The sequence below is a fragment of the Corapipo altera genome, unplaced genomic scaffold (genome assembly GCF_003945725.1).
Source record: "Corapipo altera isolate COAL_440 unplaced genomic scaffold, ASM394572v1 60811, whole genome shotgun sequence".
Classification (NCBI taxonomy): domain Eukaryota; kingdom Metazoa; phylum Chordata; class Aves; order Passeriformes; family Pipridae; genus Corapipo; species Corapipo altera.
In genome coordinates this window covers 212,486-237,264 of record NW_020885083.1, presented here as the reverse complement: position 1 = coordinate 237,264, position 24,779 = coordinate 212,486, and the positions used below count along the sequence as shown (strand labels likewise).

The 24,779-nt window shown below is 44.3% G+C and overlaps 1 long non-coding RNA gene across 1 annotated transcript; it reads right to left on the bottom strand.

The window, feature by feature from the left end:
• Positions 1–365: 365 nt before the first annotated feature.
• Positions 366–24,112, bottom strand: LOC113960114. Its single transcript, XR_003531980.1, has 3 exons — positions 24,047–24,112; positions 17,167–17,172; positions 366–376 (listed from the first exon to the last, which is right to left on the bottom strand). It is a non-coding gene; the product is annotated as an uncharacterized LOC113960114 (long non-coding RNA).
• Positions 24,113–24,779: the final 667 nt, after the last annotated feature.

Sequence of the window (24,779 nt, the reverse complement as noted above, 5' to 3'; positions counted from 1 at the left end):
TGGCCAGCAGGACCAGGGAAGTGATTCTTCCCCTGTACTCAGTACTGGCAAGGCCACACCTGGAGTACTGTGTCCAGTTCTGAGCCCCTCAGTTCAGGAAGGATATTGAGGTACTGGAGCAGGTCCAAAGAAGAGCAATGAGGTTGGTGAAGGGACTCAAGAACAAGTCCTATGAGGAGCAACTGAGGGAGCTGGGGTTGTTTAACCTGGAGAAGAGGAGGCTCAGGGGAGACCTCATCACTCTCTACAACTCCCTGACAGGAGGTCGTAGCCAGGTGGGGGTTGGTCTCTTCTCCCAGACAACTATCAATAAGACAAGAGGGCATGGTCTTAAGCTGTGCCAGGGGAGGTTTAGGTTGGATATTAGGAAGAAATTCTTTACAGAGAGAGTAATCAGGCATTGGCATGGACTGCCTAGGGAAGTGGTGGATTCTCTGTCCCTGGAAGTTTTTAAGATGAGACTGGATGTGGCACTTAGTACCATGGTATAGTAACCACGGCGGCGGTGGATCAAGGGTTGGGCTTGATGATCTCAGAGGTCCTTTCCAACCCTGCTGATTCTATGATTCTATGATTCCTTCCTCAATCGAGGGCAAGATCCTGGGAGGGGACACAAGTAGGCCAGTTGACCCAAACTGACCAAAGGGATATTCCATACCATATGACATTAGCTCAGATATAAAAACTAAGACAAGGAGCAGGAAGGGGGGCATTCATTGCCTCCAATGGCTGCCTGCTGAGGAACCATTACATGTGCTGAAGCCCTGCTTCTTGGAAGTGGCCGACCATCACTGCTCATGGGAAGTAGAGAATAAACCATGTTATCTTTCTCTTTGCTTTTGCTTTAAATAAACTGCCTTATCTCAATCCACGAGTTGTTTTCTGTCTTACTCTCTCCCCTGTCCGACTGGGAAGGGGAGTGATAGAGCAGCTGGGTGGGGATCTGGTGTCCAGTCAAGGTCAACCCACCACAAAGGGTATAATTGCTCAGGGATTTCTTTGTTTGGAGTCTCTCTTTTGAGGTACCCAACTTGACCTACCAGTTGTCGTAATTGATCTGTGCCAATAAACTTCTCTAATGGAAAAGAGAACCTAGTGTCAAAAATTTCTTTAACATTGGCAAACCCAGGAAGTTCTCAACTGTAAAAATGACTCAAATGGAGACATACTTCTCCACTTAAAATAGATCTATTTATTGTGGTTCAAAACTGCTTTGTCACTGGAAAAAAATGCACTTTCTTATACAAAAGCCACTCAAATGTATTATGGTTTTATAGAAGGCCTTCAAAAACCAGCAGAAGTAAAACTACCATCAACTCTAACCTACCTCAGGTCTACTGGAGGACATCTTGAAATTGTCTGAATGCGAACCCTTAAGAATATCACCAATAATTCAGTTTTATCTTTGGGGTTTTACCTTTGCTTGTGCTTTGACTTCTTGGATCATAGCAGTAACATCATATTTTAGTATTACTGATGACAAAACAGGTTGCAATTTTTACTAGTCCAGGTTTGAGACAAGCAGCCAATCCAAGCTAAAATGAATAGAAAAATATAAAAGACAATATAATTCATACTAGGGTAAGCAATGAAGGGCCAGATCACTAACAAGCAGAAATTTTGGAAACAGATAAGAAATGGCATACACTGCGAGAATGGGAAGGGGCAGAGAAGACAATTTAAGACTAGCTTTGAAAATCAGTCCCTGTTCTGTTCCCCTGCTCCTTTCCCAATGATTTTAGCCACAGACATTAATAATCTGAGGACTGCTTCTGGCAGGACAACAAGTGTCACATGAAAGGGGGGAGGGGGCGGGATATGCCCGAGCCTTAGAGAGGGGAGATTTTCTCAACCCACAGTGATTTATTTGTCTGTTAGTGACCCAGGGAAAAACGAAACCATACAAGTCTGATCTAGTCTGTCAGGTATTCTGCACGAGAACCCTTCACCAAACAGATTCACAAGATCAGGGTAATTTGATTGCCCTTTTTCGGAGACTGCCCCGTGACAGTGTAAGGGAGACCCATCAGCAGGTCTTCCCATGTGTTATCTCGCTGCCAGCAAACTGTCAGCACCTTATAAAGGACTCACTCCAACAGTTTACAGAATAATACTCTTTATTAATACAAATTGTGACAAGTTAATAAGCTTTGTGGTCATCGGTGATAGGGTCTGTCTGCAAAAACACGTTTAAAACAATCTAATAATACTATAAAGCAAACTCTAAAATAAAACAATCTACTAATATATTATGGAGCAAAACACAAACTCTAGTCCTTAAAGCAGTAATTAGTGAGCATAGCATAAGTTTCTCACCCGACAGGCATCTCTGGACAGGGGAGGGGGGAAGACAAGTTCAGCCCTTCGGCTGATCCAGCAGTTTTGGCAGAAATCTTCCTCCCACTTTTTTCTATTTCCCACTTCCTTTAATACTATTTCTTTAGGTTTAGGTGGAGTTTGAGTGTATTTAGTCATAAGTGCTAAATTGGGTAGTTGTCCTTGGCATCTATTTTTTCTTGATAGACAGATCTGGCACGAGTCAAAGTGTCACCATGTTCCCTTCCTGCAGGGATGTTTGTGGAGGGAGGTTGCAGTGCCTTTACATCACTCCCCTCTCCAGTGCATTTGCCATGCAGGTGCTTATCAGTGTTTGGGCAACCTTTGTGGGGCATCGTGACCATGTTTCATCCAGGAGGCAGCAACTGTGTAACCTTCTGTAATTCTTATTCTCCTTTAACTTTTAACCCTATCCATTACTCCACAACAAGCTTATTTGTCACTGTAAGCTGTGCTGGCAGGCAGCACTGCACAGTCTCCCCTCCAGAGTGGGGAGGAGTCAGTGGTTGCTGTGCCATATCATAGCCAGAAAATGTCTGAAAACAGCTAAAGGGGAAAAGAAAAAGAACCCAGCCCTGACAGTATAAAGTCTTTCATCTCATACTTAAGTGTGACCACCACCAGACAGCAGCGCAGCGGTTCTGAAAGATCAGAAGAGCATGAAGAACAGCACCCTGAATTGTGAGGGGAATGGAGGCCCATAGCAGAGCCTCAGACATCTGGTTCCTTTAAGTATTTTAATCATGGTGGAGTAACACAATAACAGCTCAAGCTGGGTGCCTCGGGGGAGGGACCCCTAAACAAAGGAATCCTGGGGCTTTTATACCCTTACAGTCTGTGCACCCCTTCTTCACTTGCTTCTTCACAGGCCTTGCACATACCTCGTGGTCCCATGGTGGTCTGGGTTCTTGTTCATTGAGTCTTGCAGAATGTCTGGGTGATCTGGCCACCTGTTTGACCAGCCGGTGCCACAGGTCCCCTTGCCCTTTGTTAGGCAAAGGGTCAGTGCCCATCCATGGTTTATTGTCTGTGGCTCCAGCAATTTTCCCCCACCCAGGGCACAATTTGCATCTTGCACACCAAGCTACTGGCCCTAGGCATATTTCTCAACAAGTTATAACTACAGGCCATTTTCTTTCATTTATAATACATTTTAAAGTAAATAAATGTGTAAAGTACCAAATTATTTAGTGGAATGTTCTCCAGACAAATACTAATATCTTCAAGAATCAATATTAATTTGAGGAAGAATATTTTAATTTATATATTGTATAATGTTAATTTATATATATTGTAAAATGACACTTGAATGACAGGCAATTACACATCAAGCAATTTCTATTACATAGTGTATAGTGGAACAAATAGAGCAGGAAGGACAAAGTAATAAACCTAAATCAAGAAATCAAATATCTGTGCACTGCCTCTATGATCAATGCCAACATAACCACAAACATTTGCATTAAAATAGACCACAGCAAGCAGTAAATAACCACCCCACATCTGAGACATTTAAAGCCACGTTAGTAGCCGCTTTCACTTCTCACAAAGAGGATGGTAATTTATTAAACCACCCAAACAAGACATCTTGCAATCATCAGTCATGTTTTCATTAGCAAGGATCCTTTTGAAAGCAAAACAGTGGGCTAGGTGACCCACCAGGTCCTTTCCATCCTTGATATCCAGGAGCTGTGATTCACTGAACTTGACTACTCACCGTATAGATGTTTAAATCCTTTAATGAGCATGTGAATGTGGACTGAAAGACAAGGCTGTGGGTCAAGGTAAGCCCATCACTCCCAGTTCCCCACACCCCTGCACTTGATGGCAGTGACAACACATCAGCTGGTATAACTATGTGTTTTGGACTAGTGCCACCCATTTGTTTGTTGCATTTATTTATTACATTAGCCAGAACTGTTACTGTAACACATGGGTAATACCAGTAGAAAGCTGAGACTAACCAAAATGAAGACACTTTGTTACAACCCCAGTAGCCTCAGCAGGGCCAGACACACCAGGTGAGAATAACAAAACAAGGATCATATATAGTACAACTCACAGACTTAAGGAACAAAATGCAATTCATTACAATTATATTATTGTGACAGAAACAAAACCAGAATTACTCATTCACTACTGCTATTTTCACTCCATCAGCAATCACGTACATCTGAGCTGGTACTGGATGCACTGCCCAGCATGGTACAAGGCAGTGCTAGGGTTCCCTCAACTCTACACAATAGCCACATGGACAAGTGGGTCAAATTCAGAAAAAACCTCTTTTTAACTCTCTCTCTGCATATATTAATCTATGTGCTTATTCCTGTTTACATTATGGGGTGTATGCCTGTCGAGGTTTAGGTATGTGCTGTGGTTGAAGAGCTGTGTCTTCAGGTGAAGGAGCTACAGGAAGAAGTGAAAAGGCTTCATAGTATTCGAGTAAATGAGCAAGAGAGAGACTGATTATTTTCAGAGATGCTACAGTCCCAAGACTCTTGGGAGTCTCAAACCTCCATTGTAGTAGAGAAGCAGGTGGACTCAGAACTCTGCAGGATAATTACTCAAAGGACTGTTACTCAAGAGTCTGTTAAAGATGAATGCTGGAAACTGTTCACTGCATGTACCAGGAGGAAGGTTCCTCCTCAGAATTTGACAGGTAGGACTGGCACCTTCTAGAACAGGTATGAGGCTCTGGAACTAGAAGGCCAGACAACTGATAAGGTGGGTGAAGGTCCTTCTGGGGTAGTGGGACCTCCTAAAACAACACCACCTCTATGCCACATCAAGACCTCCTCTGTTAAGAGGAAAAGAAGGTTAGTTGTAATATGAGACTCCCTTCTAAGGGGAACAGAAGGCCTGATATGCAGACTGGACCCAGCTCACAGGGAAGTCTGCTGTCTCCCAGGGGCTCGGATAAGGGACATTACTAGAAAACTCTCCAGACTAGTAAGGCCCTCTGATTACTATCCCCTATTGGTTGTTTATGATGGAATGGATTACACGAACTCCTGACTTGATGGACAGAAATCAGTTTATTCCCCCATGATTCAGGGTTTTTACATCATTCACTTTTAGTTGGGAGTGGTTAAGCAAATTAAGACAGAACACAGCTGCAAGTCACACATCTGTCACTCTCTCAGGTCAACCTATAGCACAGACACACCACACACAGAAATCTTGGAGTTTCAAGTAACCCTACTCTCACATATGATAAGAATGCAAACAGGATAGCTCAGTTCGTTTCTGGGCAGTAAATCACAACCTAAAGAAAACAACACAAGGTCATCTTAGACATTTCTCAGGCCTCTCTCTTGTTCTCACGTTGGTTGTCACAGTTGTTCAAACTGGCAATGATGAAATAACAACGAGAAGTCCAAGGCCAATCAAGAGACTTCAGGGCCCTGGGATGATTGGTAGAGGGATCAGGAGCACAGGAAGTAATTTCCTCTATTCTTCCAGTAACAAGGAATAATGATAGGAATAGGCAGATCCATCAGGTCAATGAGTGCCTCCAAGGTTGGTGTAACTGGAAAAATTTTGGGTTTTTTGATCATGGGATGGTCTACTTGTCATGGTTTGAAAAAAAAGGCTTTCCCCTGGAGTTGGAAAGTGGCTAACTCCAGGGGTGGTGTTCTTGGTGTTGAGCCAATCAGCACCTCTGTGGAAATGACATATTCACCCCCACTGGAAAAAGAAGACTTGGATTGGGTAGCTGGAAGGAGAGGTAGCCATGACTTGAGACGCCACGTGTTAGAGAGTGGGACCGGGGGCCTTTGCCCCCCCCGGTCCTGACCAGGGGGCTAGGAGTGGCACAGCAGCTGAGTGGAGCCCCCCCCCGAGGCTGGTGGTCGAGGGGAACCCTGAAAAATAGGGGAGGTCCCCAGACTGTGGCATTTTCTTCCCACCTCGCAGTGGGGAGGGGAAAAGCGATGACAGAGGCAGCACTGAACAGAGAGCTATGACCATGAGTCAAGACTGGCTTCTGGCCAAAAAGAATTCCAGAGAGCAAGAGAAGATAGCTGGCAAGCAGCAAACATGGCACAGAGCCAGACTGAGAGACACGGGGATGTCCTGCGAAGAGAGAGACCTGCAATGAAGCAGGAGAAGCCAACTGGAACCATTTTCTGGGGTAAGAACTGAACTAAAACCCCCAGAATCTCTTTGACCCTGGGGAGGAGGGGTGGAAACCCCCAGAGAAGTCTCCCAAGAGCTTGATCCCTGGGACAGGAAACCTTTCACGGAGTGGAGGATTAAAGACTTTGAACTTTAACTCCCTGTACCCTGTGAATGTCGACTATGGTGAATCAACGAGTTGTTTCCCTCGAAGCCCATGGATGAGACCCTTTGTTGGAACCGAGGGGCTGAGTGGGGGTGAGAGAGACCCCTGCATTTTAATGAAGAGAAAGAGAGATTTTCCAGCTACGACAAATCGAAACTGCTGCCTCAAAGATTAAGATGAGAGAATGTGCTGCCCTGAAAGTGAAAAAGACGACTTCTTCTTTCCTTCTGGACTTTATGGGGGGAAAGGAGGATGGTCTATGTAAATATATTGTTTTACCATAGGAGAGATAGTTAGGATTGTTGTATAAATATATTGTTTTATAGTATTTATTGTGTTAGTAGTAAATTTTAATTTAATTCCCCCATACTGAGTTGTGCCTGTCTGAAAACTTCTTTCACATTGGAGCAAATTGTGGGGGGCTTGAAAATTGGTTTTTTTGGGGAGTTTCAAACCAAGACACTACTCAACACCTGATCTACTGACACCTGATCTACTGACACCTGATTGGATGCACCTATCTCAGAGGTGAAAAAGAGTTCTAGCACAGGAACTAGTGGGATTTGTTGATAGAGCTTTAAACTAGCTTGGAAGGGGGAAAGGGACAAAACCAGGCTTACCAGTGATGAGTAATGGGATGGTGTACCCAAACTTGGGATCCCTCAATCTGTCTCAAGAGGTGTTGCTACAATGTACCACACCTGAAATGTTTCTACACTAATGCGCGCAGCATGAGGAACAAACAAGAGGAACTCGAAGCTTTGACCAGGTCCCAGAGATTTGACATCATTGGCATAAGTGAAACCTGGTGGGATGAGTCCTGTGACTGGAGTGCCCTGTTGGATGGTTTCAGGCTGTTCAGGAGAGATAGGTCAGAAGAGGTAGATGGGTGGCACTGTATGTAATAGAAGGGGTAGGGTGTATGGAGCTCACAGTTGGCACTGACACAGTTGAGAACCACTGGGTAAGAATCAAGGGGCAAACAAATAATGCGGATGTCATCATGGGAGTCCACTATAGACCTCCTAGCCAGGACGATGATGATGTCTTGAGGTCCATCTGGTTTTTTGATTTTTCTAACTTTTATAAGTTTTATAAGTAGTTATATAGCAGAAGTAGATTTAGAAGTAGCAACCCTTATTCCCTTACCCTTAGCATAGTAACTACAACCCTCTTACCCCAATTCCCCATATCAATATCCCCTGAATTCCAGTAGAAATGTTTAGTCTGTCTTTAAGATAGGTCTATTCTATTTAGAGAACACTTGTACTTTGGCCTAAACCGCAGAGTACAGTCAAGGACTGGGTGACTATGTGCCCCCTGTACCCCGAAGAAGATGAAGAATGATGAAGAAGGGGTCTCCGAGACCCCAGCCCCGATTCCCAAGGGGCAGGACCAGGGCAAAAGTCAGAGGGTGGGAGAACTTTGAATTGGACAGGCAGTATTATAAATTGTAACATCTGTAACAGAGGGGTACACTTGCATCTTGTAACTTTATGCCTAGGTACGAATTAAAATCCTATCCTTATCTCACCTTCGAAACTAATTTGCCTCAGAGTTTTTTCCTCCCTGAATTTTCTTTTAGGCATCAATGACACCAATGAATTATTCTTTGAGGAACTAAGGGACACTTCCAAGTCAACGGTCCTTGTCCTTATGGGGGACTTCAACTTGACAGAAATTTACTGGGAGCATCACACAGCTGGTACAAACCAGGCCAGAAGATTCCTTAAAAACCTGGATGACAACTTTATGGAACAGGTCCTAAGGGAACCGACTTGGTAAAATGTCCTCCTTGATCTGCTGCTTGTCAACTGAGTGGATCTCATGAGCAATGTGGAGATTGGCAACCGTCTTGGCCACAGTGACCATGAAGCGATCAAATTTAAAATCTCTGTTGACAGGAGGAAAAGTGCCAGCAAAACCTCAACTCTGGCCATGAAGAGAACAGACTTCAGACTGCTCAAGGAATTAATAAGTAAGGCCCCCTGGGAAAATGTTTTTGCAGGTACTGGGGTCCATCAGTGCTGGTCACTTTTTAAACATCACCTCCTAAGGGCACAGGAGCAGGCAATTCCAAAATGTTGGAAGTCAAGTAGATGAGGCAGAAAGCCAACTTGGCTGAGCAGGGATGTTCTCTTGGAAATAAGGCAAAAAAGGAAGGTGTATGCCCATTGGAAGCAAGGTCAGGTGACATGGGAAGAATACAGAGATTCTGCTTGATACTGTAGGGACAAAATTCGTGCAGCCAAAGCTCAACTGGAGTTGAAGCTGCCAGAATTTGGGGGGACAATAAAAAGAGTTTTTTTTCAAATCATGACTAGGCTTCGTGAACAAAGATTTGGGAAGGGCACTACCCACGTTTGTTGCAAGCGCGTTGGTGGCTAAAAAGACCAATACAAGATAGACACGTCTGGTTGCAAAAGGCACAGCAGAAAGACTCCTTAGGAGGTATATTCTGCAAGGTACGATTCTTTCTGTATTGTCTTTTCTCCTCAAGAGTGATCCTACGTACTTTCTCAAAGGCATCAGCAGCATTACAGATAGTGTGTCTCCGATTGGAGGCCAGAGTAGATATAATCCAACCCGGTCTTTTTCTTTTCTTCATGTACCTTCCCATTGAGTAAGACAAACCTTTGTGCTAAGATCTAGAAGAAGCAAATGTTGGGACTGTACATGAAAACTGTTCCTCTCTTGAGATCTTTTACTAGGGACTTGGACCTCAGCAAAAATTTCAATCAGTTACAAGATTTTAGAAACATCTGAGGAGCAGGTCTCAGTTTTGCATTTATTTCTGCAAATGTTGTAGCTTGTTAAAATGATTGTAAAATACTTTCCAGAAATTTCAGTGTGACAACGAAATATATGTATATGAGGCTACAGTATCTATATTAATTCCTTTTTATTTCCATTTTTCCTAAAACTCCAAATCAAAAGTGTGCCTAATGAGATTAATCTTTAATCATGCATTAACTTCCACATCATAACTGGCACAACCCATGATACTTCACATGAACTGAATTTACTGGCACAAGTGCTTTTAAGGGATAAAGTAAATGTTCTCTCCCTCTGCAAGAGCAAGTAGCAATGCAGAAGGAAGTCAAGGAACTGTCAGGAGCTTATTGGCTTCACGAGCATCCCTCTGATTACCTGTTAGAGACCTGGCTTTTGATGAGTGCTCTGAATTTTAAGTGTTTGATTTCCTGTTTGCCTTTACATTTTGACACAATGTAATCTTACAGAAGGGAAAACAAGTAGGATCTGGTCTGAAGGTTTAATTGTTCCAGAGTTTCTCCCATACTGAATCTCATCACTGTTTCCCTCACTATTTCCCAGCATCCACCTTTATAGAATATGTGATTACCTCCTACAGCTTACAGTGTTACCAGCACTGGGGTACAGATCTGTCTCTGAAAAATGACCCAATTTTGCACATCTCACCTGTAGTGAGAAAGTGGATGTGGTTTTGTGAACCATCATTGCATCTGATTTTTTCCTTCTCAGTTTGCAGTCATTTCCAGTTCCCTCTCCTTGCCTTAAAAAGTGTTCAGATAATTTATTTGTAAATATACCAAGTCATGATACCAATAATCTAAGTAATATGTTTTTGGTTTTTTGGTTTGGTTTTTTTTCAGATATATTAATGGCAATAGGCAGTATAGAAATATCATCGACCTGTTACAGGATGAGGATGGTCACCTCACAAACAGGGACAGAGACAAGGCAGAGGTGTTTAATGCTTTCTTTACCTCTGTCTTCAACATGGAGGATGGACCAAGGGGGTCTCAGTGCCCTGAGCTGAAGGACCATGATTGCGAGAATGATCAATTCCCAGTCAACCCTGAAATTGTGCAGGATCTGCTGCTTCAGCTGGATCTCTACAAATATGTGGGGCCTGATGGGATTCATTCCAGAATCCTCAAAGAACTGGCTGATGTCATCACACAACCTCTCTCAATGATTTTTGAGTGGTCTTTCCCAAGACCTCCAGAGAGGTCCCAGCTGACTGGAAGCTGGCAAATGCCCCGATTTTCAAGAAGGGCAAGAAGGAGGACCCTGGAAACTAGAGACCTGTCAGTCTCACTTCAGTGCCTGGTAAAGTTATGGAGAAGATTATTCTGGAAGGTATTGAAAAACACATGAACGACAACACAGTCATTGGTCACAACCAGCATGACTTCATAAGAGGAAAGTCCTGCTTATCAAACCTGATTTCCTTTTATCACAAGGTAACCCACCCAGTTGATCAAGGGAAGTCAGTTGATGTAATCTTTTTGGATTTCAGTAAAGCTTTCAATACTGTATATCACAGGATCCTTCTGGACAAAATGTCCAGCACACATCTGGATAAACACATCATGTGGTGGGTGAACAACTGGCTCATGGGTCGAGTACAGAGGGTAATAGTGAATGGGGTAACATCAGACTGGAGACCTGTCACTAGTGGGGTTCCGCAGGGCTCCATCTTAGACCTTGTGCTCTTCGTCTTCATAAATGACTTGGAAGCAGGACTGGAAGGAATACTAAGCAAGTTTGCAGATGACACAAAACTGTGAGGAGCTGTTGACTCCCTCGAAGGCACGGAGGCCATGCAGAGACCTCAACTGATAGGAGAAATAGAAACTTTATTCACAGTATCCCACAATACCCAAATAAGGAGCAATATAACCTTAGAGAAGTCCTCGAGAATTAGATAAGGGATGTACTCAAACAAACAGGACATAAACCAAGCTCTGTGTACCCAAAATGTTAAAATAAAGAACAAATGTAACAGTTTTTGGTGGTGAAACACAATGACTCTGTGCCTGCTCAAGAACTGAGGTCAAGATGACAAAGAAGACCCAGAAGGACCAAAGAAGGACTTCCAATAGGGGAGTGACTACATAAAGCAAAACAATGAATATGTATTAAGTAAGCAAGATTACCTAATTAATATGCAAACAGTATGTGTAATAAAAAGCCCTGTCCATCTGTAATTTGGCACGTTTGATTAGAGGAGCTATCCTCTGTAGGGTACGCAAATGTCTTTATATAATAAGGAAAAACACCTCCTTGTGTGATGGTGAACAAAGAGACTTTATTTTAAAATCGGCGTGGTTTTATCCTTTAACACCATGTGACTTCTTTGTCCAGTGAGGTTACCTATGTCGGCGCATGCTCCCCTGGGCTCCTCTGCCCCGGCACGTACCCTGTGCCTTGGACATGCCTCCCACATCACCCCTCTCTTAATTATCTAAAGAAGTCATGAAAACAGTGCAAAACAACAGTGCAAACAATCAGAACAGTACACTGTAAACCACCAAAGTTGCCAATGACCCAACACATCGCTTGCTTGACCTCTTATACTTCTACTGTAAACTTTTAAAAACTTTCTTATATTCCTATAGGGTAGTGCAACTTGGAGAAATAACTTTATTAACTTAGGGGCCTTAGCCCAATCGTGTATAAAACTATAACTTTTATTAACCTGAGGGTTTTTAAATAACTGGGGATTTCAACTTTATTTAAGAAAACAGGCTAAACTCAGCAAAACTAAATTCTGGTTTTGTGATGTGTTTTGTGTTTTAATATTTGTCCAGTCAAACAACTCTTTTATTCATTCACTCGCTCATTCATTGACGGCTGTCATTCACTCACACACACGCACAGATACTTTACAGACTGCTTTTTACCACATTGGTAATTCCTTAATGTAAACCTGAAACATAAACATAACTCTTTTTAAACTTCTGAATTACTCTGGTTCCTGCTGCTGTGATTGTGTACCTAAACAGGGTTTTACACACCTGGAAGGAATCCAATTAAGTTCTTTTCCTGTAGCCATGCAGGCGTAACCTCTCCCCCAAGTCATAAGATCTAGGGATCCTGTCCATTGCCCTGAAATCAAATCCTTTACCATGACTAGTAGTTTGGGAGAGGCAAACACCTGAGATTTGTGCTGCTTTTCGTACCTGCTTCTTTCAGCACTGTCACAATTCAAAAAATTGATAACATATGTGGCTTTCCACAAACGTTCTTGCGGACTATACAGATTCTCCCCCTTTTTTTGTTTAGCTAACATTTCCTTCAGTATGCCATGTGCTCTTTCTACAATTGCCTGTCCGGTAGGTGAGTGTGGGATTCCTGTGACATGTGAAATTCCCCACTCTGATAGGAAATTTCTTACCTTTTCTGCGACGTACGCTGGTCCGTTATCAGTCTTTATTTGTTTTGGGGTACCAAGGGTAGCAAAACAACTTAGCCAGTGTCTCATTACATCCTTGGCTTTCTCACCTGTGTGTGCTGTAGCAGTTATGTATTGTTAATGTGTGTCTACAGTTACATGTACATATTTTAATGTGCCAAATTCGGAGATGTGTGTGACATCTGTTTGCCAGATCTCATTTGCTATTAACTCTCTGGGGTTAACGCCTTCCTGAGATGGCATGGGTGTGATTTTCTGACAATCTGGACAAGTCAATATGATATCTCGAGCCTGATTGATTGTTGTTTTGAATTGTCTCTTTAGAGAGCGTGCATTCTGATGAAAAAATGAATGGGACAATTTTGCTTGCTTTAGGACCCTGGGTATTGTGTTAAACATTGCTGCTTTGTCAGCCTCACGGTTCCCTTCAACTATTGGCCCTGGCATGTCAGTGTGAGATCTGGTGTGCATTATGTAGAAATCAAACTTTCTGTGATTGACAAGAACTCAAATAGAACGCATTTCAAATAACAGATGAGGATTAGAGACATCTCGAAGAAACGAACATTCCAGACGTGAGACTAACCCTGCAGCATAACAAGAATCAGTAACAATATTAACAGGTTGCTCAGAAAATTTCCCCAAGGCAATATGAATGGCAACCAGTTCCAGAACCTGCACAGAGCATTGGTTCATGGTCTGTACCTCTCGTTCCCATTGTCCTGTATCAGGGTTTACCCAGGTCACCGCAGTTTTTTGTGTTCTCCCAGATGCATCTGTAAAGATTGTGAGACCTTTTACTGGTTCATTTCTGCATCTGGTCATGGTTTTTAAAGGTAAATTACCGATTTCTGCCCACAATCTGTGCTTAGGAAGATTGACTGAAATGTCACCATCAAAACTTGCCAAGGAAGCTTGGAATTCTGCGTTCTCAGCCAGCATCCAATCTAAATTGTCCCTCGTGGCTGGAATGTAGATGATAACCGGATCCCTTCCGTCCAGTTCCTGTAGTAGTCCTCTGCCTTTAATGACAAGCTTAGCAAATATTTTATTAATGGTCCATACAGTTTTAGGTGGTGTGTGGGGCAGAAACAGCCACTCTAGAACTAGCAACCGGTCTTTCTCAGTTTGATCCCACTGAAACAAGACTGCAAATGGCTGGTACCTGCTGGGAAGTAAGGCTAGGCAGATTTGCAGTTCAGGATTTCTTCTGTTGCCCTGCCTATTCTCTATTGCCTTGGCACAAATGTCTAACACCTGTTTTGCCTCTCCTGTCAGAGACCTGTTAGACGTTAGGTCAGAGTCCCCCTTTAGCAGCACAAAGAGAGGATGTAGCTCCTCTGTGGTTAAGTCTAGAATAGGCCTTAACCAATTAATGACTCCCAGGAGTTTTTGCAACTCATGTAAGGTTAAAGTGTCTTTTACCTCGAGCTGCAGTGGCTGTGGGGAAATTTCTTGCTGTGTAATCCTCCATCCAAGATAGGTCCAGGGCTGCGATTGCTGGATTTCCTCTGGCGCAACCTGCAACCCTGCTTCTTGGACAGCATCAGTCAGAGCAGTAACAACAATTTGCAGTTCATGTTCTGTGGCCATGCTAATTAAAATGTCATCTATGTAGTGGTAGATTATTGCAGAAGGAAAACCCTTTCTGATGGGGTGAATAGTTTGCCACTACTGTATGACATATTGTAGGACTATTTTTCATCCCCTGATGTAGCACTAAACCTGAATTATATGGGAAAACTGTGGTTTAAACAGGTTTTAAAATGGTTTTTACCTTTTTGCAGAGTCATTGCCCCTTCTTCCCAACACCCCCACGGTAATGTTATCTCAGGAATGTCCTGGGAAGGTGTCCTGAGGTGTTTCCCATTGGCCTTTGTTAACCCCTTCCTGTGATTGGGTGTTCCTGTAAACCCCTTGAGACTTCTAATGGTTACTCTGTGAATCCTCCTAAACCCCATAAATGTAACACCCCCACAATAAACTCTCTCTCGCCTCCTCTCCACGCCCGGTGTCCTGTCTCCGTACCGGCCATGGGGCCACGTGCGGGGGGAGAGGGGGGAGCCCCTCTCCCCTCCAGGTTCAGGGTCAGAAGAGACCCCTGAAGAAACCCCTGGAGTTCCCTTTCCCCATCCTTCAAGACGTCGGAATGGTTCCTCAGATAGGAACGGAACTAGAACTGGGTCGCCCCATGTCGTGGGTGGGGAAAGGGATCCAGACCCTGAGGAAGGACAACCCAGTGATACTTTTACATGGGCTGTGCATTGTTCAAGGTCGGGATGCAAAAGCTAAACCTTGGCGCATCCTCGGGGTGTAGAAAGATGGTAAAGAAACAGTCCTTTAAATCAATTATTATTAGCGACCAATTTGCTGGGAGCATAGCAGGTGAGGGCAACCCCGGTTGCAATGTTCCCATTGATTCTACGACTGCGTTTACTGCCCTGAGGTCCTGTAGCATCCTCCATTTCCCACTCTTTTTGGGGATGCAAAACACAGGAGTATTCCAGGGACTGTTTGTTGGCACAATATGTCCTGCTTCTAATTGTTCTCTTACAAGCCTTTTCAAATACTCAAGCCGTTCCCTTTTCATAGGCCATTGGTCTACCCAGACCGGGTGGTTACTTTTCCAGACTAACTTAATCGGTGCTTGGGATGGCTGACCAATGACCCCTATTGAAAAACCTGGCTGCTTGCAGGAGGAATTTGCATGACAGTGCCAAACTGCCTGAGTACGTCCCTCCCCCACAGTGAACAAGGAATCGGAGCAACAAAAGGAGTTACCTTTGCTAATTGTCCCTCTGGTCCCAAGACAGTGAGTACTTGGGCACTCTGTATGGGTCTTTGTGTACCTCCCAGCCCCTGAATGGTTGCAGCTGGGCAAACAGTGGGCTAGTCAAGTGACCATTCAGAGTCCTTTATGATGGAAACATCAGCTCCCAAGTCCACAAGGCCTGTAAATCTGTGCCCATTAACTTGGCACGTCATGAGCGGCTGTGTGGTTGTGATGGTTGCTGCCCAGTAAACTTGTGGGTGTCCTGTGCTACCAAAGGCCCCTGAACCCTGCTCCCTCTCCCCCTCCCCTGCAGGTGACGCAGTGTAGAAGAGGATTAGTTGAGCGATTTTCTGTCTCTTTGGAATGAAACAGGGGGGTGAAGGGGTCCAGACCATTATTAGAATCTCACTATGAGAATCTGAGTCTATCACTCCACGCAGCACAAATAAACCCATTCTGGTAGTGGAGGACCTTCTAATCAGTAGTGCGTGTACCCCTGGGCTAGGGGGACCCCAAAGCCCAGTCAGGATTAGTACTACCTCTGTGGAAGTTGTGAAGACTGTGTCCCGGTTGGATAAGTCCAACCCAACGCTGACTGGGGTGGAGGGGCACAAAGCGTTGCCTGAGGTGGGGGGGCACAAATTGCCAGTTTACTCCCCTGTGTCGCATGTGTTTGGTGTGTCAAGGTGTGCGACAGTGCCCCTCCCCTCCAGTTTTTTGGCACCCTAATTGCTTTTGGGTGCTTGCGGGGTGCCACTGCTAGGGATTTCCTAGGATAATCCCTTTGAAAGTGATCGGGGGCACCACAAATGTAACAACCATTCCTGGGTCTGACTCCCTCCTGCACTCTTAATTGGGCACTCAGTGCTACTGCCAATAAATCAGTCTGATGTGCCATAGAACCAACCCCCTGACAGGCACAAACCAGTTCTGCAATGCTACAACTCCCTTTTGGGAAGGGTCTGCAGAACTCTTTTACAGTCAGGGTTCGTGTTTTCAAAAGCCAGTTGCCTGCTAAGTATTTCTCTGGTTTCCTCGTTTTCAATCTGCCTATCTAGGGCAGATTGCAACCGATCTAAGAATTGGGTGTATGGTTCTGTTGGGTCCTGTATTATTTTTGTAAATGATAAATTGGTATCTTTATCTGATGTGGGTAGTTTCTTCATAGCCCGCATTGCATGTTTAGCTATCACTTCATATACTTCTCTATTGTACCCAGTTTGTGAGTCTATTGAACGGTAGTTACCCTACCCGGTGCACTTTAGTAGGTTCCGGGTGGTTTGAATGTGGCCCGGAGGGGTTACAGCGTGGCTTTTAATCGTGTCGCAGAGCCGGCAGGGGCGACGGGCGGATGGGGAGCTGCAGTAGTTTCTGCTAGGCAGAAACCGTGCAGGTTTCGGGGGGTTTGGTGACCGCTGAGGATGTTAGAGGCGGCAGCAGTGGAGCCGCTTTTTAAGTACACGACCAAGCCGCGGCAAGTGGTAGGTAGCGGGGTTTCCCCTGACGGTTTTAAGGTGCTCCACCGACTGGGTCTCCGAGTTGCGGGGCGTCGCACCAGTTAGGGAAAAGTCCTTGCTGCGTGCGACGTACCACTGCCTCTCAGTTTGACTCACCGCTCCGGCATAAGTCGGAGTCCGGTCCGCCCTCTCCGGCCGCTTCTATCTGTCGACTTTTTCTTTTCTTCGTTCTTCTTCTCGTTCCTGTGCACTTTTCTTAATATTTTGGAGCTCCTAAACTAACTTTCCATTTCTCATACGCAATTGAGACAACGGTTTATAGACATCTTGGTTTTTTCAGTGAAAATTCCCGTCTCCACACAATCGAGACGATAAACGGAATTACCAAGTGTTTTACCTGATCCAGGATATACTAAACTGATTTAATATAAGTTTAAAAAGTCCCTGTTCGGGCACCATATGTAGGGTACTTAAATGTCCTTATATAATAAGGAAAAGTGAACAAAGAGACTTCATTTTAAAATCAGCGCGGTTTTATCCTTTAACACCATGTGACTTCTTTGTCCAATGAGGTTACCTATGTCGACGCATGCTCCCCGGGGCTCCTCTGCCCCAACACGTACCCTGTGCCTTGGACACGCCTCCCACAATCCTCCAAACGTCCAGCATGCTGAATAAAGAAGAACGCCCTTTTTAACATCTACAAATTGGTGTTAAGAAGTTTGTTTCTGCTGCTTTTAGGTATCACAACTTAGAGGACTGGGCAATCAACAACCATATGAAGTGCAACAAGGGAAAGTTCCGGATTCTGCACCTGGGATGGAGCAACCTGGGATGTACATACAGACTGGGGAATGAGATGCTGGAAAGCAGTGCCGTGGAAATGACCTAGGGGTCCTGGTCAACAGCAAGTTGAATATGAGTCAGCAGTGTGCCCTGGCAGCCACGAGGACCAACCGTGTCCTGGGGTGCATCAGGCAAAGCATCGCCAGCCTGGAGAGGGAGGTGATTGTCTCTCTCTACTCTGCACTGGTGCAGCCTTACCTTGAATATTGTGTGCCATTTTGGTCACCATAATATAAGAAAGATATTAAGCTATTAGAGAGTGTCCAAAGGAGAGCAATGAAGATGGTGAAGGGTCTTGAGGGGAAGTGACGCCTAAAGGAGCTGAGGAAAAAAAAGTCCAAAGCAATTTAATTGGGGATGAGATAAGAAAAGGATTTAATTAGGTAACAAGACACGTGCGTGCCCCTGTGTCTCAGATGTTACAATTTATAATACTGCCTGTCCAATCCGAGATTTTCTCACCCTGTGGCTTTTGCCTTGATCCACCCCCGGCCCGCCCCTGGGGAATTGAGGTGGGGGTCTTTTCGGGACCCTCTCTTCATCAATCTTCATCTTCTTCGGGGTACAGGGGGAACATAGTTAGCCAGAGTTTGACCGTACTCTGCAGTTTAGACCAAGATACAAACATTCTCCAAACAGAAAAGACCTATCTTAGAGTGAGACTAAACATGTTCTAATGGAATCCAGGGGTAGAATTGATACGGGGAGCATAGAATGGGGTTAGAGGGTTGGTAATCTATGTAGTTTCTGTGTTAAGGGTAAAGGAATGAAATACTGCTGCTTCTAAATCTACTTCTGTTATATAACTACTTATAAAACTAATAAAAATTAGAAAAATTAAAAAACCTAAAAGGACCTTAAGACATCAGAAGCCATATGAGGAGTGGTTGAGGTCACTTGGTCTCTTCAACCTGGGGAACAGGAGACTGAGGGGAGACCTCATTGCAGTCTACAACTTCCTCATGAGGGGAAGAGGAAGGGTAGACACCCAACAGGACCCAAGGGAATGACCTGAAGTTGTGTCAGGGGAGGTTTAGGTTATATATTAGAAAAAGGTTCTTCACCTAGAGAGTGCTTTAGTACTGGGACAGGTTCCCTACGGAAGTGGTCACAGCACCAAACCTGACAGAGTTCAAGAAGCATTTGGATGATACTTTCAAGCACATGGTGTGACTCTTGAGCATGGTCCTGTGCAGGACCAGGAGTTGGACTCGCTGATCCTTCTGGGTCCCTTCCAACTCGGCATTTTCTGTGATTCTGAAAATGGTTGTAGAGGGAATGTTGATATTTTTTGGTCTGTGTTTGACCCCAACCACCTGTAGTAGTTTATATTCTCCCTGTCAAGTTCACTGATAAAACAGTAAATTCATCCTTGGAGGGAGAACTTCTGTATAAACCATTTTAATTGGTGTTCTACTATTGGTTCATTGTCTGCTGAGGGCATTTGAAGGAGAAATCGAAGAGGAGGTGATGCCTTAAGCCCCTAATAGTTTTTTTATTTTTCTAATATTGGTAAGACTTGTAAGTTTTATAAGTAGGTTTGAAAAGCAGAAACCTTCCCTTCTTTGTCCCTTGTCCCTTTCCCTTTCCCTGTAGCACCCTTGTTTACACATTCCTTAACCCTCTTACCCCATTCTATGCTCCCTATATCAGCCCTACTCCTGAATCCAATAGAAATGTTTAGTCTTTTGTCAAGGCAAGGCCTAGACAGTTGACAGAACAGCATATCTGGGCCTAAACCACAGAATGAAGTCAAGAATTAGGTAACTATGTACCCTTTGTGCTCTGATGATGATGAAGATGGGATGAATGGAGGGTCCCGAAATACACCCCAGACCCATTTTAAGGGGGTGGACCCCGGGGCGGACCAGAGAAAAGGCCACAGGGTGGACACATCTGGGATTGGATGGATGATGTTATAAAATGTAACCTCTCGGGCACAGGGGCAAGTATGCGCGTGCGTCTTGTAACATCTTAGCCTTGGCAAATAAACCCTTTCTTATCTCACCCCTAATTAACTGCTCCGGAGATTTTTTCAGCACCTAAATCCCACGGCAACAGAGGGAAGGAAGGTTCGACCCCCAACTCAATTAGAGAAAGCCCCCCAAAGCATACTGCATGTGCGTTAGGGGATTTCCAAAGTTCTCACGCGTGCGTTGAAGGGATGAACTTACATAACCAAGAGGGTGGGATTGGGAATCTCTGGTGGGGTGGTACTGGCCACACCATCCCCGGGTAGAGGTGCTCAATGGATTGTATAAAAACAGACAAGTTTTCCATGTGTTGTTGGCTTGCTCTACACGAAGGATGAAGTTGCCTTTAACAGGGACACCTGCTGAAGTGGGAACCTGCTAACCCTCTGGAAAACGCAGTTGCTGCAGAGGATTTTATAGTATCTGGAGTGGGTAAGATCATCCCATAAATGGCACCTAAGTGAGTAGGGTGTCATATTTCCTCTTTGGTTTTCTCTTTCTCCCGGGTGCCCGTGTATTTCAGCCACTTCTTTGTAATAAATATCTGTTTTATTGAACTTGCAATGGTGTCATGGTTTTCAGACTTCAGTATGTTCGAACCCCTCCCTAAAACAATGGTATTCCCAAGTTTAGTATTCTCACTGAAACCCATGTGCCACTCACTTGGTCACCCCTCCCCCTCCCCCATCAGTGGGCTGGAGAGAAGAATTGGAGGCACAAAAGGTAAAGATCATGGGTTGAAATAAGAACACTTCACTGGAAACAGCAATCAGACAAGAAAATGAACAGTAACAGCAACAATACTAATGACAGATGGTACAAGAAAGAGGTGAATGATTCACACAAACCCAACAATACCTGACCACTCCCTCCACCATGTTATGGACCCCTTCTCCTTGTAAGACACTCGCTTCCCTCTGCTCCTGGCAATGATGTGAGGTGGTATAGAATAACCTCTGGGTCCTAGCCGTACCCCCTCCTGACTACTGCAAAAATTAACCCTGTCTTGGTCGGAACCAGGACAATGCCATAAAAAAGCTTACAGGATGAGTACTGCAACTAAGTTAATATTGCTGTTGAAGCCTCAGCCTCTGCATTTCCAGACTTAATGTTGTCCAGTTAAAACTTTGTTCTTTCTTTTTAATTCTGCATTTATCTACTAGAGTTTATTTGTGGTTTAGACCCATTTAGTATAGGAACGCTCTGTAGACCACCTATTAACACACACAGGAAACTTAGTAAAAGAACGAACCCTATATTGAAGACAGTAGTAACATTCAGAAATGTTATTTAGTATAGAAACATGTACGAATATAGAGAAGAAATGTACTTTTAGTAATAACATTCAGAAACAATTTAGAAATGTACTTGCATCATAAGACCTTTTCATGTATGTTATAGGTTAGAAATTCAGGAGAATTATTCTTTCCCCTGTCCCCCCACTGTAGGAAAGATGAGTTTGAATGGAAAGGGGGAAGGGAGTTAATTAGCCTTACAAAATAACTAGCTAGCCAGGCCGCATTCCTTGCTGATGGCCCATCAGAGGTTGGGGGGAGAGGGGAGGAGTTTTGGGAGGGGGTAGGTGGCTCTACTCGGAGGGGAGAGAGTCAGACTGTTTGGTTTTCTTTCGGGGACAGAGACAGGGTCTGCGTTCGGTGCATTTGGAGAGAAGACCTGGAAGCCTATCTCTCTGTTTTCCCATCCTGGTCAACCCTGACTGCTGACCTCAACTTGCCTGCGAGTTGTCTTTTGTCTCCAACCCAGACCGGTTGCGTTTTCATTGGAGAGTCTCTGTGCTCGTTGGAAGAAAAGGAGGAGTTTTTGGGGCGTCATCAACTGAGAACAACAGTGAGTCCTGTTGGGGGTGAACTGCTTTCCTTTCCCCTTCCTTCCATTGGGGGAAGGGTCCCCCATCTTCTTTTCGGCTTCTTCCGAGACCACCCCCCCAGACCCCTCTCCCCACGTGGTGACCTCCACTGATCCAACAACCCCCCCTGCAGACCACAACGGAGTACTGCAGGTTCTGTACCTCCAGTGATCCAACAGTGGTCCCTGCAGGCCACGACAGAGTACTGCAGGTTCTACACCTCCAGAACCCAACAACGCCCCCTGCAGGCCACGACAGAGAACTGCAGGTTCTACATCTCCAGTGATCCAACAGTGCCCCCTGCCAACCGTGATTAGAACTGCGCTAGAAGACAGAGAAGTAGTCAGACTTTGTTTTCTTTTGTTTGAAGGGAACTTCTGGGTACAGGACTACTGTTTAGCTGTTTTTACATTCTGTTACTGTTCTTGCCAATATACATATATCTTTTAATAAAGGGTTTCTTCCACACTTTCTTGATTAAAACCTCTTAATTTTTGAATTTACAATTGCTGAGAGAGAGGAGTTTGGTCTGTCTCATAACTCATCCTCTTTAACAAACATTCCAGTCTCTTCAAACTGAGACAATGTATTTCCACAGGTAAAATCCACAGTTTTTCATTTAGGGCAACTCAACTGACTTTTCAACAACCAGTGTGCTATGTACAAGAATTATAGTTAAAAAAGTAACAAAAAAACCCCAAGTTATTTTTTCACAGATGTCATGACTTGGATTTTAAAGGCAGGAAGTGGAGAACTTTTACTTAAGTTGAACAAAACATTTCACAACATCTGTGCAGATGAACCTTACATTAAAACCTCTTCCTACTCCCAACACACAGTGTGCACTCTTGCACCAAGATGGACTCCTGCCCAGAGTAATTTCTAAAATAAATAATAAAACTACTGAAAAGATATCAAGACAGTGACAGCAATATCATACAGACATGTAACTCCTTTTAAATTTACCCCTTATGACATAGAGGTTTGATGCCACTGGCATTACCCAACAAGACCTGCAGTAGATACCTTCTGCACAAGATAGTTGCAGTTCTGAATTTCTATGAAAATTTTTACAAATTCACTTGAACTTTGGCCTTCTTTCTCTAGTTCATCTCAACGGATAGAGTCAGAGTCTTGATTTTTGCCCCAGGACTATTGAGCACTCCTGACTGGACTCAACTCTGCTGTGACCCTGGGAAGAGTTGCTAGCATCTGCCTTGCCAACTCTGGAGCAAGTAAACCAGACTGAGAGTTTACTCACGTGTCAAGTTTTTCAGACTAGCGGTGCCCATCAACATTGTAAAGGGAACACAAAAAAATGAAAGACTTTTAGCTCTTTTTTCAAATAAAAAGAAAAAATTCACATTCCACTTCTGTAAAATGTTTGTGAGTTTTATAAAAGTGAAAAAGTAGGTTTCCTCCAAGCTAAGCACTGAATAAATTTAAAGAAAAAAACATTTCAAAGACACATTTTGCTTTCTATTTGCATTCAGGGTTTTTGTTTTTCAGAAGACTATTACCTTGGTAATATTGCACTGTGAGCTTTGGCTGCCCAGAAGATAATTTGTCCAGTGCAAGACCCATGTAAGAGAGGGAGAAACCACTCTACAAATTGATCAATGGGCTCAGTCAATGGGCTAAGGACAACTACATGAGGTTCAATAAAACCAGGTCCTGCACTTGAGTCACAGCAACTCCATGAAGTGCTACAGGTTTGGGGAGGAGAACCTTGAGAACTGTTTGGCAGAAGGGGACTTGGTGGTGCTGGTCAACAGCTGGCTCAATACAAGCCAGCAGTGTATCCAGGTGACCAAGAAGGCCAATGCCATCCTGACCTGTATCAAGAATAGTGTAGCCAGCAGGACTAGGGAAGTGATTGTTCCCCTGTACTCGGCATTGGTGAGGCTGCACCTTAGTACTGTGTCCAGTTCTGGGCCCCTCAGTTTAGGAAGGATGTTGAGGTGCTGGAGTACGTTCAGTGAAGGGCAACAAGGCTCATGAAAGGTGTCTTAAAAAGAAAAACATCTTATAAGGAACGGCTGAGGGAGTTGGGTTTGTTTAGTCTTGAGAAGAGGAGGCTCGGGGGGACTTCATTGTTCTCTACAACTACCTGAAAGGAGGTTGTAGTGAGATGGGGGTCAGTCTTTTCTACCGTCCCTGCAGTGAGAGGACTAGAGGAAATGGCCTTAAGATGAGACAGGGGAGATTCAGATTAGATATTAGAAAAGAAATTTCACTGTTAGGGTGGTCAGGCATTGGAGTAGGTTGCCCAGGGAGGTGGTGGAGTCACCATCCCTGGAGGTGTTTGAGGCATCTGGATCTAGCACTGGGTGATATGGTTTAGGGATTTAGGGGTTACAGTGGTAGTACTGGGTTGGTGGTTGGACTTGATGATCTTAAAGGTCTCTTCCAACATTGATGATTCTATGATTCTATGAAATAGTTAAGTTTGCAAGTCATCTCGAGGAATTAGCACTATACAAGGAAATGCATACTGAATGTGAAAGTGAGGGTTACAGAGGGTGTAAAGGCATTGTTGCCTTAAAATTAAGGTAGAGGAACTTGGACAAAAGTGATTGAGCACTCTAACAAGAAGATCTACTCACAGTCATTCCTTTTGCCAGGAGAAAAATGAAACCTAAGTCCTGATGAGTCTGCTGACACTGAGGATAATGAAGGGGTACCAGGAATGGTACTTGAACCTGCTGCCACTGTGTTGGTCAGAGTGCACCAAACCCTCATGTTAATCCTCCACCAACTCCCACAGCTCCCAGGGACAAGGGAGCAAAGGTGGCTTGGGGACATTCTCCTCCTGCATAGCCCTGTGAGACACTGGATTATTATATTAATGATTGGTTTGGACAAACTCAAGTGTGTGTGTGTGGGGGGGAAGGGACAGATCGAATCTCACAGTGGTGAAGTAATGCCTTGTCCCACATGCCAACCCCTGTGAGACTCCTGGTGCAGCCCCGGAACAACTGTCAGTCAAAGGCAACCCGGGAGCATACCACCCCCCAGAGCCCTTGCCCCAACCTCAGATTGGTTAACACAGTGGGAACC